Here is a 13,453-nt window from a genome sequence, read left to right as displayed (position 1 = left end):
TCGACCTAAAGATCATAGAGTGATTTATTATCTTGATTGGAAAACACTGTCATATAATGTTTAGAATGTAAACTATGTTCTAACTCATTGAAATGTATGTGGAATAAAGGCGACAAGAATTGTTCGGAAAAAACTTCCGCGACATAAGTGATTACTATTTGATTTTAAAGACGATTGTTTTAAAACTATGCAAAGGACTTAAAATGAAGGCTTTTTATCATTATTTTATCATGTTTTGTTTTCATAAAATAAGACATAATTATGTTCTCATTATTTCTGAGGAAACGTTATTGTGTTATGCTTTCCGGTGATTTATAGAGAAATATCAGTGAAATAAAAGTTATATTTCACTGTTACAAACAGTGAAAAATAACAGTGAAAAATATCGATATTTTTCACTGTTTCTGTAAGATACTGGAACTACTTCCCCAATAACCCCATGGTGAGCCTCAATTTCAATTTTCATTCAAGGGAGACTAGTCTGATTGAACCTGAAGCACACATTTACCTCCCTTGTACATAATTATTTCATCTGCTTAACTCTTAAAAACAACAATGGATAAATTGGTAAACAATGAAATTAATCTTCTTTTCTCAAATATCTTTGACTTAGATGCCTTTTTTAATGAAATGAATGAACAAGATGATGACAGCGCTTCCAAATTACAAGAAATAACATCAACAGCACCAACAGCAGGAGCAACAACATCAGCCCCACCACCACTGGCACCAGCATCAACACATGAAGAAAAATAACAACACCCAACATCAACACCAACAAGGAATTTCAGATCTGTAAGTGTGGATAGCTTTCTGCTTGAAAACGAAAATTTAAATACAAGAAAGAAAACCGACAATGACATAAGACTTTTCAAAACTTTCCTAAACAATCACACAAATGAGGCAAGAAATATTGAGAATATACCTTCTCAGGAATTGAATCCTCTGGTCTGTGAGTTTTTGTTGGGTGTGACTAAAAAGGATGGATCAGACTAAGAAACTTCATCTTTGATGGTATTTTTAAGCTCAGTCGACAGGCATTTATAACAAAAGAACTACAAACACTCTTTGATAAATGTCCCTGATTTTGCCAAAGTGAGGGAAGTGTTTAAAAGTAAGCAAAAAGCTCTGAAAAAGAAGGTTATGGAAATAAACCGCAACAATCCCAGGCATAAACAAATTAACATATCGAAGCTTTGTACGCAGCTAAAACTCTGGGAGAATCGAGCCCAAGAGCTCTATTACACTCACTGTGGCTCATATGTACAACCCATTTTGGGATGAGAACCGGCAAGGAAATTCACATCCTCTGCTGGGGTGATGTCAGCCTTGGAGTGGATTTTGAAACTGGTGAAGAATTCATCACCTTTGACACTGAACGTCAGACGAAAACCCGTACTGGTGAAAATCCTAGGGATTTAAGGTGATTTTCCTACTTTAATATCTTTGAATACACAAATCTGAATTGATAATTTATATAAAAACTGGTACTGTTTATAAAATATATAAATGGAATTTTTCGTTAATCAAAATAATACAAAAATAGAGGATATTTGTTGGTTTAAGTAGAATATCGATTTTATTTCACTAGTGATAATAGAAATTATTATTTTCACAAGTGGCGAATTAACAGACAATATTTTACAATATAATTCTTATTTTTATTATTAATCTACAGTATACTTCACTTTTGGTGGTATATTATTTAATTTAAACAAAACATTTCATGCAACACATTTTTACTATTCATAGGAAAGTCAGGCCAAGGGAATATGCAGTTGCCGAACAACCTGACAGAGACCAGGTGCATCTCTACAAGCTATATGCCGACAAACGCCATGTTGACATGATGACAGAAGACAGCCCCTTCTTCTTAACTCCTGGCAACAAGACACAGCAATGCTGGTTCAGGAAGTCAGCCATGGAAATAAACAAGTTATACAGCATAATGACTGAGATGAAAACAGATGCTGGTATTCAAGAGCCAAGAATCACCCCATACAGGTCAAAACCTTATATTATATATACTACTTGCATAACAATACTAACATATATAATAAAAGTCACTTACCTTCTATATAGATTTTATAAAATAGGTTTTGTTTGTCCAATTTACATGCTACAAAGCTCTAAAAATCTTAATTCATAAAATCCCCTGTACTCTACTTCTCCTCTACTTTCCGGTTCCATTACATCAAGTACTTGAACAATCACCGTGTATTTATTGAAGTGTTTCAAGAGCACACAAAACAATTACAACTTATATCTTGTGTAATATGTCATGTGTACAGTTGAATACTGCTTTTATTTTTACCATAGAAATACACTTTTCTGAATGACGAGAATGTTCCTGCTCACTAAATAATACAGATTTCAGGGCACAGACATATCAGCAGCTTAAATAATTACAGCAGTTTGAACAAGGAACAGTAAAAAATATTTCAAAAATACTTTCTCATTCAAACCAGTCAGTTGAAAATCACAACCGCACTGCCACTGCGTCAGCCACACCTGCATCAAGTGATTTTCCAATGGCCCGAGGATTTTTTGTCAACTCACATTTCCAGGGCAATGTAAAATTTAATTTTCACAACTCTGAATCTTACATGGGCCTTTCCCAGGCACAGAACGTAGTCAATCACCAAAGGCAATCTCCATCCCGTACACCGGCGGTAACCGCGGATTCCCCTGTACGGCGACGCTACAAGCGAATCCGTCTTATTGCAGACAGTGAAAGCGACTGATATCGAAACCATTCAGAACAAGAACACTGTTGAACTATGTTTGCGTTCCTAGTTCAATCCAGTTATGTGTTTTTTATCCAACAAGTCGTTAAGGTTACAGTATACTAAATAACCGTTTCATGTAGTGCTGTACTCTCTAAAAAAATATCATAGTTTGTTCGAAGGCATGTTGTACACTTTAAACTATTCTTCTTGCTATATCTTTTGGAGAAAGTAGTAGGGCATGAACTGGTGCTCACGACTAAATCCCTGAAATATTATAAACTAACAGACTAAAGTAAAACATTGAACTGAAAAAGGTTACATTCCACTATAAAACGGCTGGAAAAAGTTGCAAAAACAGTCGATTTTGACTTTTGACAAGTTCTTTTTTGGTTCATATATGACATATCTTTTTTATTGCACAAATCGACTCCGCTTAGAACGGCCTTTAAGAAAATGTATGGTTATGGGGGTCTCTATGTGCAAAATGTTGCGTTTATTTTCGCTTTAAGATGTCGCTTTTACATTGAATTATATAGGGAAACTATTTAGTATATTGTGACATAAACCTACACCAGGCTTATTCACGAATGAGCTGTATTTACATAAAATCACATTTTTTGGGGTGGGGTATTACGGTTTTTGGCAATTTTCACGGAATAAATGCGTTTGTTTCATGATTTTAAGGAGCATTGTGAGTTTTTACGAAAAAAAATGCTTTTTCAGAGGAAAATAATAAAAATTCGTAAAAACTCGCATTGAGCATCTCAAATCGCAACAATTTTTGCTGAAAGGACCTCAAAACCCGCTTTATGGTTGTTTACTTCTTTATGGAGGTAGCTTGTAACAATGTTCCAATATTTTGACTGATTGTTATTATTTAGGGCAGTCTTTTTGCTCCTGATCGCCTTTTATAAATCAAAGCGCCGACCGCGAAAGCCAGATGGCTTACCAGGCGTTATCATAAAATGCATTTTCAAGCATTTCTACGTGAAGGATCGATCTGTAATTTGGCACGCATATTGAAAATAGGTTTATATTTATCAAGAAGTGCTTATTTTTCGCGATGTTTATAATAAACGTTGTCTTTAAGGTAACAGTATACTAAATAACCGTTTCATGTAGTGCTGTACTCTCTAAAAAAATATCATAGTTTGTTCGAAGGCATGTTGTACAATTTAAACTATTCTTATTGCTATATCTTTTGGAGAAAGTAGTAGGGCATGAATAGGTGCTCACGACTAAATCCCTGAAATATGATAAACTAAAAGACTAAAATAAAACATTGCACTAAAAAAGGTTACATTCCACTTTAAAACGGCTGGAAAAAAGTTGCAAAAACAGTCGATTTTGACTTTTGAGAAGTTCTTTTTTGGTTCGTACATGACATATCTTTTTTATTGCACAAATCGACTCCGCTTAGAACGGCCTTTAAGAAAATGTATGGTTATGGGGGTCTTTATGTGCAAAATGTTGCGTTTATTTTCGCTTAAAGATGTCGCTTTTACATTGAATTATATAGGGAAACTATTTAGTATATTGTGACCTTAAAGTGTTGTTCAACATGGCGATCACTTTCGTAACTTTGAGTTTAGTTGAATAAACAAATAACTACGCCAGTATATGCAACCCTATTAATTTCATAATAATTTAATTTGAACCATTGTTTGTTCTTATATTGAATGTATAAAGTATTTAATTTGAAATAGATATTTGTTGAATAAACCATTGATATTAATACACTTTTACATTTCTTTCATATGTGAACTATTTTCTTGTGTAGTAAGTTCTTCGTGTGTTCTAAACATTTAGACATTGACGCATCCCACGGGAAAAAGGTTATGGGGCAAATTAAAAAAATTCACAAAACTTCTACGCCACTCGTGAAAATATAAATTTCTATGATCGCTCGTGAATTAAATTCGATATGCTACCGAAACCAACAAATATCCTCTATTTATTTTAATATTATGATTTTTATAACATTTAAGACTTGTAAATCAATAAACAAGAACTAAAATTTTTTTAATATACCATATTAGATTATTATTAACATATTGGTGAATCATGTATTTTTTAATCTACGATTTATACATTTAAAATTCTCACTTTTCTAAATTGAAATCATAATTGTAATTTCTGAAAAAATAAGCCTGGTGTGTATACAAAAACAAATGCAGAATAATACTGAAATTTTATGTAACATCAGTATGTGTCAAACTGGGCTATCATATTTGAGATTAATACATTATACATTTTGACCGAAGATCTTTATTGTTTTACCGAGTACATACCTGTTTGAATCATTGTTATTTCAAGTATGGTATTTATATTGTAACGCTGTCAATAAGGATTAATCGTATTCATATCCAATTCACTTCAATTTATGTCAAAACTTGTATGCAAGTAATAAGAATGATAAATATAGGATTCCTTTTTCATACGGGAAACAGTGAAGTACTGTTGATGTTTGTATACTATTGTAAGTGGTTTAAGAGTATGAGAATAAATCTTGACTCAATGAGATATCGAAAGGACATTTTTTCATACTCTTCTAAAATTTGTCAGATTATAAGCATCTTCAAAGCATTATCAAATTTAACCATCAAACAGTTATGATATTAGCCGTGACAATGTTGTACATTACTAATTATTCTCGATTTAAAACAATAACGATATATTTTAAAAGGCATTACTTTTTGTTGTTGATATCTGTATATATACAGGTAATTATCTTTCAGAAATACATGCAAAATAAATTAATAATAGCACAGTACGATAGTATAACACAAACTAAAGGAGAGCTAAATATTTAATTACTTTCCAAATATTTTCATAATTTCTGTATAGATTTATGCATCAATTGTAAAGTTCAACACTGTTTGGAACAATCAATATTGTTTGAATTAATTGTTCATGTTGTTTATCAGTTATTAATAGTGAAAAATATTAATAATTACTGTTTAGATGTTCCTGAACTTACTGTTATTAATATAGTCTGGCTATAAGAATTGAGTATACATGTTGTCAACAATTAAAGCATTATTTTTAATTTATAGCAACTAAGAATTAAAAAAATATACAATATATTCCAACCATTTTGAGGAAATGTTGCATGCAAAACTATTGCAATTTCAGTTACGATACTTTGTTGTTGAAATCTTCCAAACGCTGTAGTTGTTTTCCCTGCAATAGTATCGTCACTAAAAAAAATATTAACAATAACAAAAATGATGAATTTTTATTTTACTATTCAATATGTAAAAGAATGTTCGTTTGTACTCATATTATGGAGCTTTTGTCTGTGGCATAGTATTCGGAAAATTAAACGTGGTTTGCTTCTCCAATAAAAGATTAAAAATTGAAGTACGATACACTTGCAAAGCCGATAATATGTATAATACTAATATTCACTGTAACATATGGGAGTTATATATTTGGGCGAGTTTACTTGAAATGTTTAGTGGCTTATTTCGTTGATGTGCGGACAAAACGATGGATCTTGTCTTATAGGAACCATGGTGTTCCATTACTAAATTATATTTCGGTGAACTTCATGTAATTTTCACAAAAAATTAACTCGGCAGTTTCATACTTTGCGGAACTTATAGCCAATCATTGACTACCATCGAATAAATATGTGTTATAACATCAATAAAATTGATTCAAATTACAAAAGCACGCAGAATATTGATAGAAATTGTAACTTTGAAACTTGTATCAACCGTTTGTGTTCTTATCGACAATTTAAATTACCAGCTAAATGATTTAAAGTCCGTTGTTACAAGTTAATTGTTACAGACTGTATGACATTTATATCTCTGAGGATTATATATTTTTGTTTGTTTAGATTCTCCATTTTCTTTTACATGTAAATATGGTAACTCTTGGTTGACACGGTTGCATTTTTATTTACTGTAAATCTACATTATTATTACATAATAGTTCTCCTTCTATTGCATGTAAATTTGGTAACTCTTTGTTGACACGGTTGCATTTTTATTTACTGTAAATCTACATTATTATGACATAATAGTTCTTCTTCTATAGCATGTAAATATGGTAACTCTTGGTTGACACAGTTGCATTTTATTTATTGTCAATCTACATTATTATTACATGTTATTTCTCCAATAATTTATTGGAGAACTATGGAAATGTGATTCATTACTGTGGCAAATGTATTTATTTATATGCTGTTATTTAAGATCTTGCTTATATAAGCATTAGTCGGAAAAGGCAACCCTTTATTAATTTAATACGTCGTTGTTTTAGCCTGATGGCTAAATGGGTTTGTTTTTGTAAATGCATTTAATGCAGTTTTCTCATTTTATCAAACTACACTTACTTGTCAATTTTAATTTGCATCCGCCATCTTATTTGGAAGCTGTCAATGTTTCTTTTGAAAACCGGCGTTTGATATCATATTTTTGTCTATTTAAACCATATGTGGTGTCATTTTATTCATTAAATATTGCTCTTTCTAAATATTAAGTGAACGCCACATTATAAATTGTAATTAACTGTAGTTTTATATCAGAAGCTAAATTTTATCGGAAATATTCATTTTACAACGCATATGTCACTTTGTAACAATTGTTTTGATTGGTCCGGATTTTGTAACGTGCAACCCGATTGGCTGATACTGTCTATAAAATGGCGAGCATCAGAAGGCGGGGGCGTTCAAATTTCCAACTCTGAATCGACAACATCAAAAAGTAAAAATAAGATAAATAAAATATAATATAAATAAATCGTAAATTAAAACTAAGTATACCCAAATTAAAACAACCTGAAATTAACTGTCGAAGGGTGAGCCTTATTTATTCCTTATTACGTCATATTTACAAATGTTGTCAGCTTGTTTTGCCTGATGATCGTTTAAAGAAAGAAAAATATAACGTTTTACTGAACCGTTAAAAAGACCTCGTTTATTTATTCAACGACCCATAATATGCGACTCGCCATCCTGATGTCTATTACAGCGTAACACATTCGTATTCTATTTTCAACGCATTATTATTATTATATTTGTGCAGTAATACTCCGTTGTTGTTTTCTTTGTATAATTCATATATAAACACTCACTCATAAACAAAGTATGGAAAATTTAAGTGTGCTAAGTTTCTTTAAATTGTAAATGAATACATAACATCAGAATGTTTTCTGGAGCGGAAGCACGCAATCGTCATGTTGCAGACTACCTCTCCCACTTGTTAAGGCATCCGATCGGCACGGATGAATGATTTCATCGTTTGCTTGCAAATACTGTAGTCTAATGATCACATGTATACTTTTAAATCAAAATAGTTAATCATAACTCAGATATTTCGGTTTGAAAAATGTTGCGTTAGAAAAGTCATCAAGTGTAGTACAACGCTATGAAATTCCAATTTTATTTCAATTTCATCATTCTATGTGAGTTTTCACCCCAGGAAAACATAAAATTAATTGAAACAGATGGCTATTATGAATTGCTCAAGAGTGCAATGCTGCAATCCGGTCGGTCATTAAAACGTGTAAGTAAATGCGTTTTACTTTTCACATTATTATTTTACGTTGTTAGATTTTAAGAATTTTATTTTTTCAGTGATCTTTGTTTGACATTTTAATTTCAATTAAATTTACATGAAGTATAAGATATGTGTTGAATTCGTTTGAGTCAAAATTGCAACAAAATTCATTCTAAAATAAGGTAGCTATATTGATTTGATAACGTGTTGCGTTAGAAAAGTCTCCAAGTGTATATACATGTATATCAAAATAAGTTCAAGAATGTTTAACTTGTTTATTAACTGGACTTAACATACATGTTACATGTAACAGATTCAAGCTTATACGTCTCTTTAACGACACTTCAGCTGCCCAAATCACCGATCAGCTGTGTGACGTCTGGTTCTCGTAGGTCTTGACGTTCAGTAGACAGTAGCCCAATGCTATCAATCTTCCCAGACTCATGGTGTTCCAAAGATTGTGTTTCACGCGTGATAATGTTGAAAATGACATCCTATCTTTACCGTTATATACTGGAATTATTTGTAATGCGATGGCAACGTTTGGAAAAGTTGTCTGTAGTTGACCTGCATCTAACTTCAGCAGTTTACTTATGTGGGTGCTGGTTATTTCTTGGTCAGCTTCTTATGGCTTTGAACTGAACGAGCTCGTCAACAGAAGACACATCAACGTCATCTGGATAAGACTCCACTAGATGCGTTGCACATTTCAGTAGATTATTCAAGGTGAGAGACTCAAACTCTGTCATGGAACCAAACGGTTTGTGAAGTCCAGAATATGCACTCAACCGCTTGGAAAGCTCAACAGTGAGACAATCAACTATGCTTTAGAATTTGTGAATTCGAATTCGAAGTTCCGAATTCGCATCTGGCGTCGTAACGAAGTAGTGTCCACCGTTTCATACGCTTATTCGCATCATTGTATTCGTTGATTGCAACATACGCTTTGGCCTTCTCTTCAATGCCGTCAAACGTGTCCAGATGTTGCCATGGTCATACGGGCGAGTCGTATAATAATCAGAGAAACTTATGGTTCTGAATGGATGTACAACACAGAAAGAAAATTGACAGCACAGTAAATCAAAGCAAACTAAACGGTTATAATTCGACATACATCGGAAAACTGGTAAAAGCACACTGAGCATTTCTACTGCAATCCCGATAGAGTCGTTCAATGGCGTAATTAAGAAAGTTCATACATTGGGAAACTGGCCTGCCATTGGGGGCCCCTTGAAAATCGGGGGCTTAAGGCTGCAGCCTTGTTAGCCTAGTGCCCTGTACATGACATTAATGACAACTTTTATTAAAATATTACTCATATATTTGTTTACTCTGTATGATCGTTTTTGTTATCAGGCGATTACCACAAACTTTAATTGAGGTGTGACCTGTGACAAATGTTATAAATCAGAATGACAATTTCTGTTCTCAGGCGATTACTACACACTTTCACTGAAATGTGACATAAAATAATTTTACCGGATCGTGATAGCTACTGATTTAGACATGGGACAGATGATGATGAATAATGACGAGTATGCTTATGTAACAGTAATTATTAAAATGCACGCACAGACCATTTGCGTTACTAAAATCAACGGGAAAATAAATTAAAACTGTACATAGTACTCCCATTTCGGAATGCATAATACAAAATAACATTTGCCTGACATGAATTACCAAGATAATTAAATTTTTGAGTTTCCGTCTTTTTGTCAGCTAAACGATAAAGGTGTTACAAGTATAATGCTGTTATAAAGAGTTATACAGTATGCTCATAAGATGTTTAAAGTTTCCAGGAAATCTCCTTCGAACTACATAGCAGATGGTAAAAAGCAATTACACAAGCTAAACAATATTTTTTTGTGATCTATGTTCATAATTAAGAAATCCGTGACAAACACATTTCATTTCGAAATGTGCACTGAGGTTCAACATTTGAAAATGAGCAAACTAAAAGTTAAAAACTTATAACTAAAAACTTATAGGTCGTCAAAAAACAACAGGCATTTAACATATGCGAAAATACATATAACAAATAGGAATCGCTAATCAGCAGCACGCATGATGGATAATCTTACGCTTATTATTACATGTACGTTGTTAAAACATTCTGATGTTATGTATTCATTTACAATTTAAAGAAACTTAGCACACTTAAATTTTCCATACTTTGTTTATGAGTGAGTGTTTATATATGAATTATACAAAGAAAACAACAACGGAGTATTACTGCACAAATATAATAATAATAATGCGTTGAAAATAGAATACGAATGTGTTACGCTGTAATAGACATCAGGATGGCGAGTCGCATATTATGGGTCGTTGAATAAATAAACGAGGTCTTTTTAACGGTTCAGTAAAACGTTATATTTTTCTTTCTTTAAACGATCATCAGGCAAAACAAGCTGACAACATTTGTAAATATGACGTAATAAGGAATAAATAAGGCTCACCATTCGACAGTTAATTTCAGTTTGTTTTAATTTGGGTATACTTAGTTTTAATTTACGATTTATTTATATTATATTTTATTTATCTTATTTTTACTTTTTGATGTTGTCGATTCAGAGTTGGAAATTTGAACGCCCCGCCTTCTGATGCTCGCCATTTTATAGACAGTATCAGCCAATCGGGTTGCACGTCACAAAATCCGGACCAATCAAAACATTTGTTACAAAGTGACATATGCGTTGTAAAATGAATATTTCCGATAAAATTTAGCTTCTGATATAAAACAACAGTTTATTACAATTTATAATGTGGCGTTCACTTAATATTTAGAAAGAGCAATATTTAATGAATAAAATGACACCACATATGGTTTAAATAGACAAAAATATGATATCAAACGCCGGTTTCCAAAAGAGACATTGGCAGCTTCCAAATAAGATGGTAGATGCAAATTAAAATTGACAAGTAAGTGTAGTTTGATAAAATGAGAAAATTGCATTAAATGCATTTACAAAAACAAGCCCATTTAGCCATCAGGCTAAAACAACGACATATTAAATTAATAAAGGGTGGCCTTTTCGGAATTATGCTTATATAAGCAAGATCTTAAATAGCAGCATATCAATAAATACATTTGCCACAGTAATGAATCACATTTCCATAGTTCTCCAATAAATTATTGGAGAAATAACATGTAATAATAATGTAGATTGACAATAAATAAAATGCAACTGTGTCAACCAAGAGTTACCATAGTCACATGCAATAGAAGAAGAACTATTATGTCATAATAATGTAGATTTACAGTAAATAAAAATGCAACCGTGTCAACCAAGAGTTACCAAATTTACATGCAATAGAAGGAGAACTATTATGTAATAATAATGTAGATTTACAGTAAATAAAAATGCAACCGTGTCAACTAAGAGTTACCATATTTACATGTAATAGAAAATGGAGTATCTAAACAAACAAAAATATATAATCCTCAGAGATATAAATGTCATACAGTCTGTAACAATTAACTTGTAACAACGGACTTTAAATCATTTAGCTGGTAATTTAAATTGTCGATAAGAACACAAACGGTTGATACAAGTTTCAAAGTTACAATTTCTATCAATATTGTGCGTGCTTTTGTAATTTGAATCAATTTTATTGATGTAGAGCTAATTACACATATTTATTCGATGGTAGTCAATGATTGGCTATAAGTTCCGCAAAGTATGAAACTGCCGAGTTAATTGTTTGTGAAAATTACATGAAGTTCACCGAAATATAATTTAGTAATGGAACACCATGGTTCCTATAAGACAAGATCCATCGTTTTGTCCGCACATCAACGAAATAAGCCACTAAACATTTCAATTAAACTCGACCAAATATATAACTCCCATATGTTACAGTGAATATTAGTATTATACATATTATCGGCTTTGCAAGTGTATCGTACATCAATTTTTAATATTTTATTGGAGAAGCAAACCACGTTTAATTTTCCGAATACTTTGCCACAGACAAAAGCTCCATAATATGAGTACAAACGAACATTCTTTTACATATTAAATAGTAAATTAAAAATTTCATCATTTTTGTTATTGTTAATATTTTTAGTGACGATACTATTGCTGGGCAAACAACTACAGCGTTTGGAAGATTTCAACAACAAAGTATCGAAACTGAAATTGCAATAGTTTTGTATGCAACATTTCCTCAAAATGGTTGGAATATTTTGTATATTTTTTTAATTCTTAGATGCTATAAATTAAAAATAATGCTTTAATTGTTGACAACATGTATACTCAATTCTTATGGCCAGACTATATTAATAACAGTAAGTTCAGGAACATCTAAACAGTAATTATTAATATTTTACACTATTATTCAATAGCTGTTGAACAACATGAACAATTAATTCAAACAATATTGATTGTTCCAAACAGTTTTGAATTTTACAATTGATGCGTCGATCTATACAGAAATTATGAAAACATTTTGGAAAGTAATTAACTATTTAGCTCTCCTTTAGTTTGTGTTATACTATCGTACTGTGCTATTATTAATTTATTTTGCATGTATTTCTGAAAGATAATTACCTTTATATATACAGAAATAAACAACAAAAATAAGAGAATAATTAGCATTGTCACGGCTAATATCATAACTATTTGATGGGTAAATTTGATAATGCTTTGATGATGCCTATAATCTGACAAATTTTAGAAGAGTATGAAAAAATGTCCTTTCAATATCTCGTTGAGTCAAGATTTATTATCATACTTTAACCCACGTACAATAGTATACAAACATCGACAGTACTTCACTGTTTCCAGTATGAAAAAGGAATCATATATATATAATTCTTATTACTTGCATACAAGTTTTGATAAAAATTGAAGTAAGGTGTTGATGGATTTGAATACGATAAATTCTTATTGACAGCGTTACAATATAAATACCATACTTGAAATAACAATGTCTCAAACAGGTATGTACTTGGTAAATCAATAAAGATCTTCGGTCAAAAATGTAGAATGTATTAATCTCAAATTTGATAGCCCAATTAGCTCTCCTTTAGTTTGTGTTATACTATCGTACTGTGCTATTAGTAATTTATTTTGCATGTATTTCTGAAAGATAATTATCTTTATATATACAGAAATCAACAACAAAAAGTAATGCCTTTTAAAATATTTCTTTTTTTTTTTTTAATCGAGAATAATTAGTAATGTACAACATTGTAACGGCTAATATCAT

The sequence above is a fragment of the Dreissena polymorpha genome, chromosome 13, assembly GCF_020536995.1.
Source record: "Dreissena polymorpha isolate Duluth1 chromosome 13, UMN_Dpol_1.0, whole genome shotgun sequence".
NCBI classification, from domain to species: Eukaryota; Metazoa; Mollusca; class Bivalvia; order Myida; family Dreissenidae; genus Dreissena; species Dreissena polymorpha.
This window is presented reverse-complemented; position numbering follows the sequence as displayed.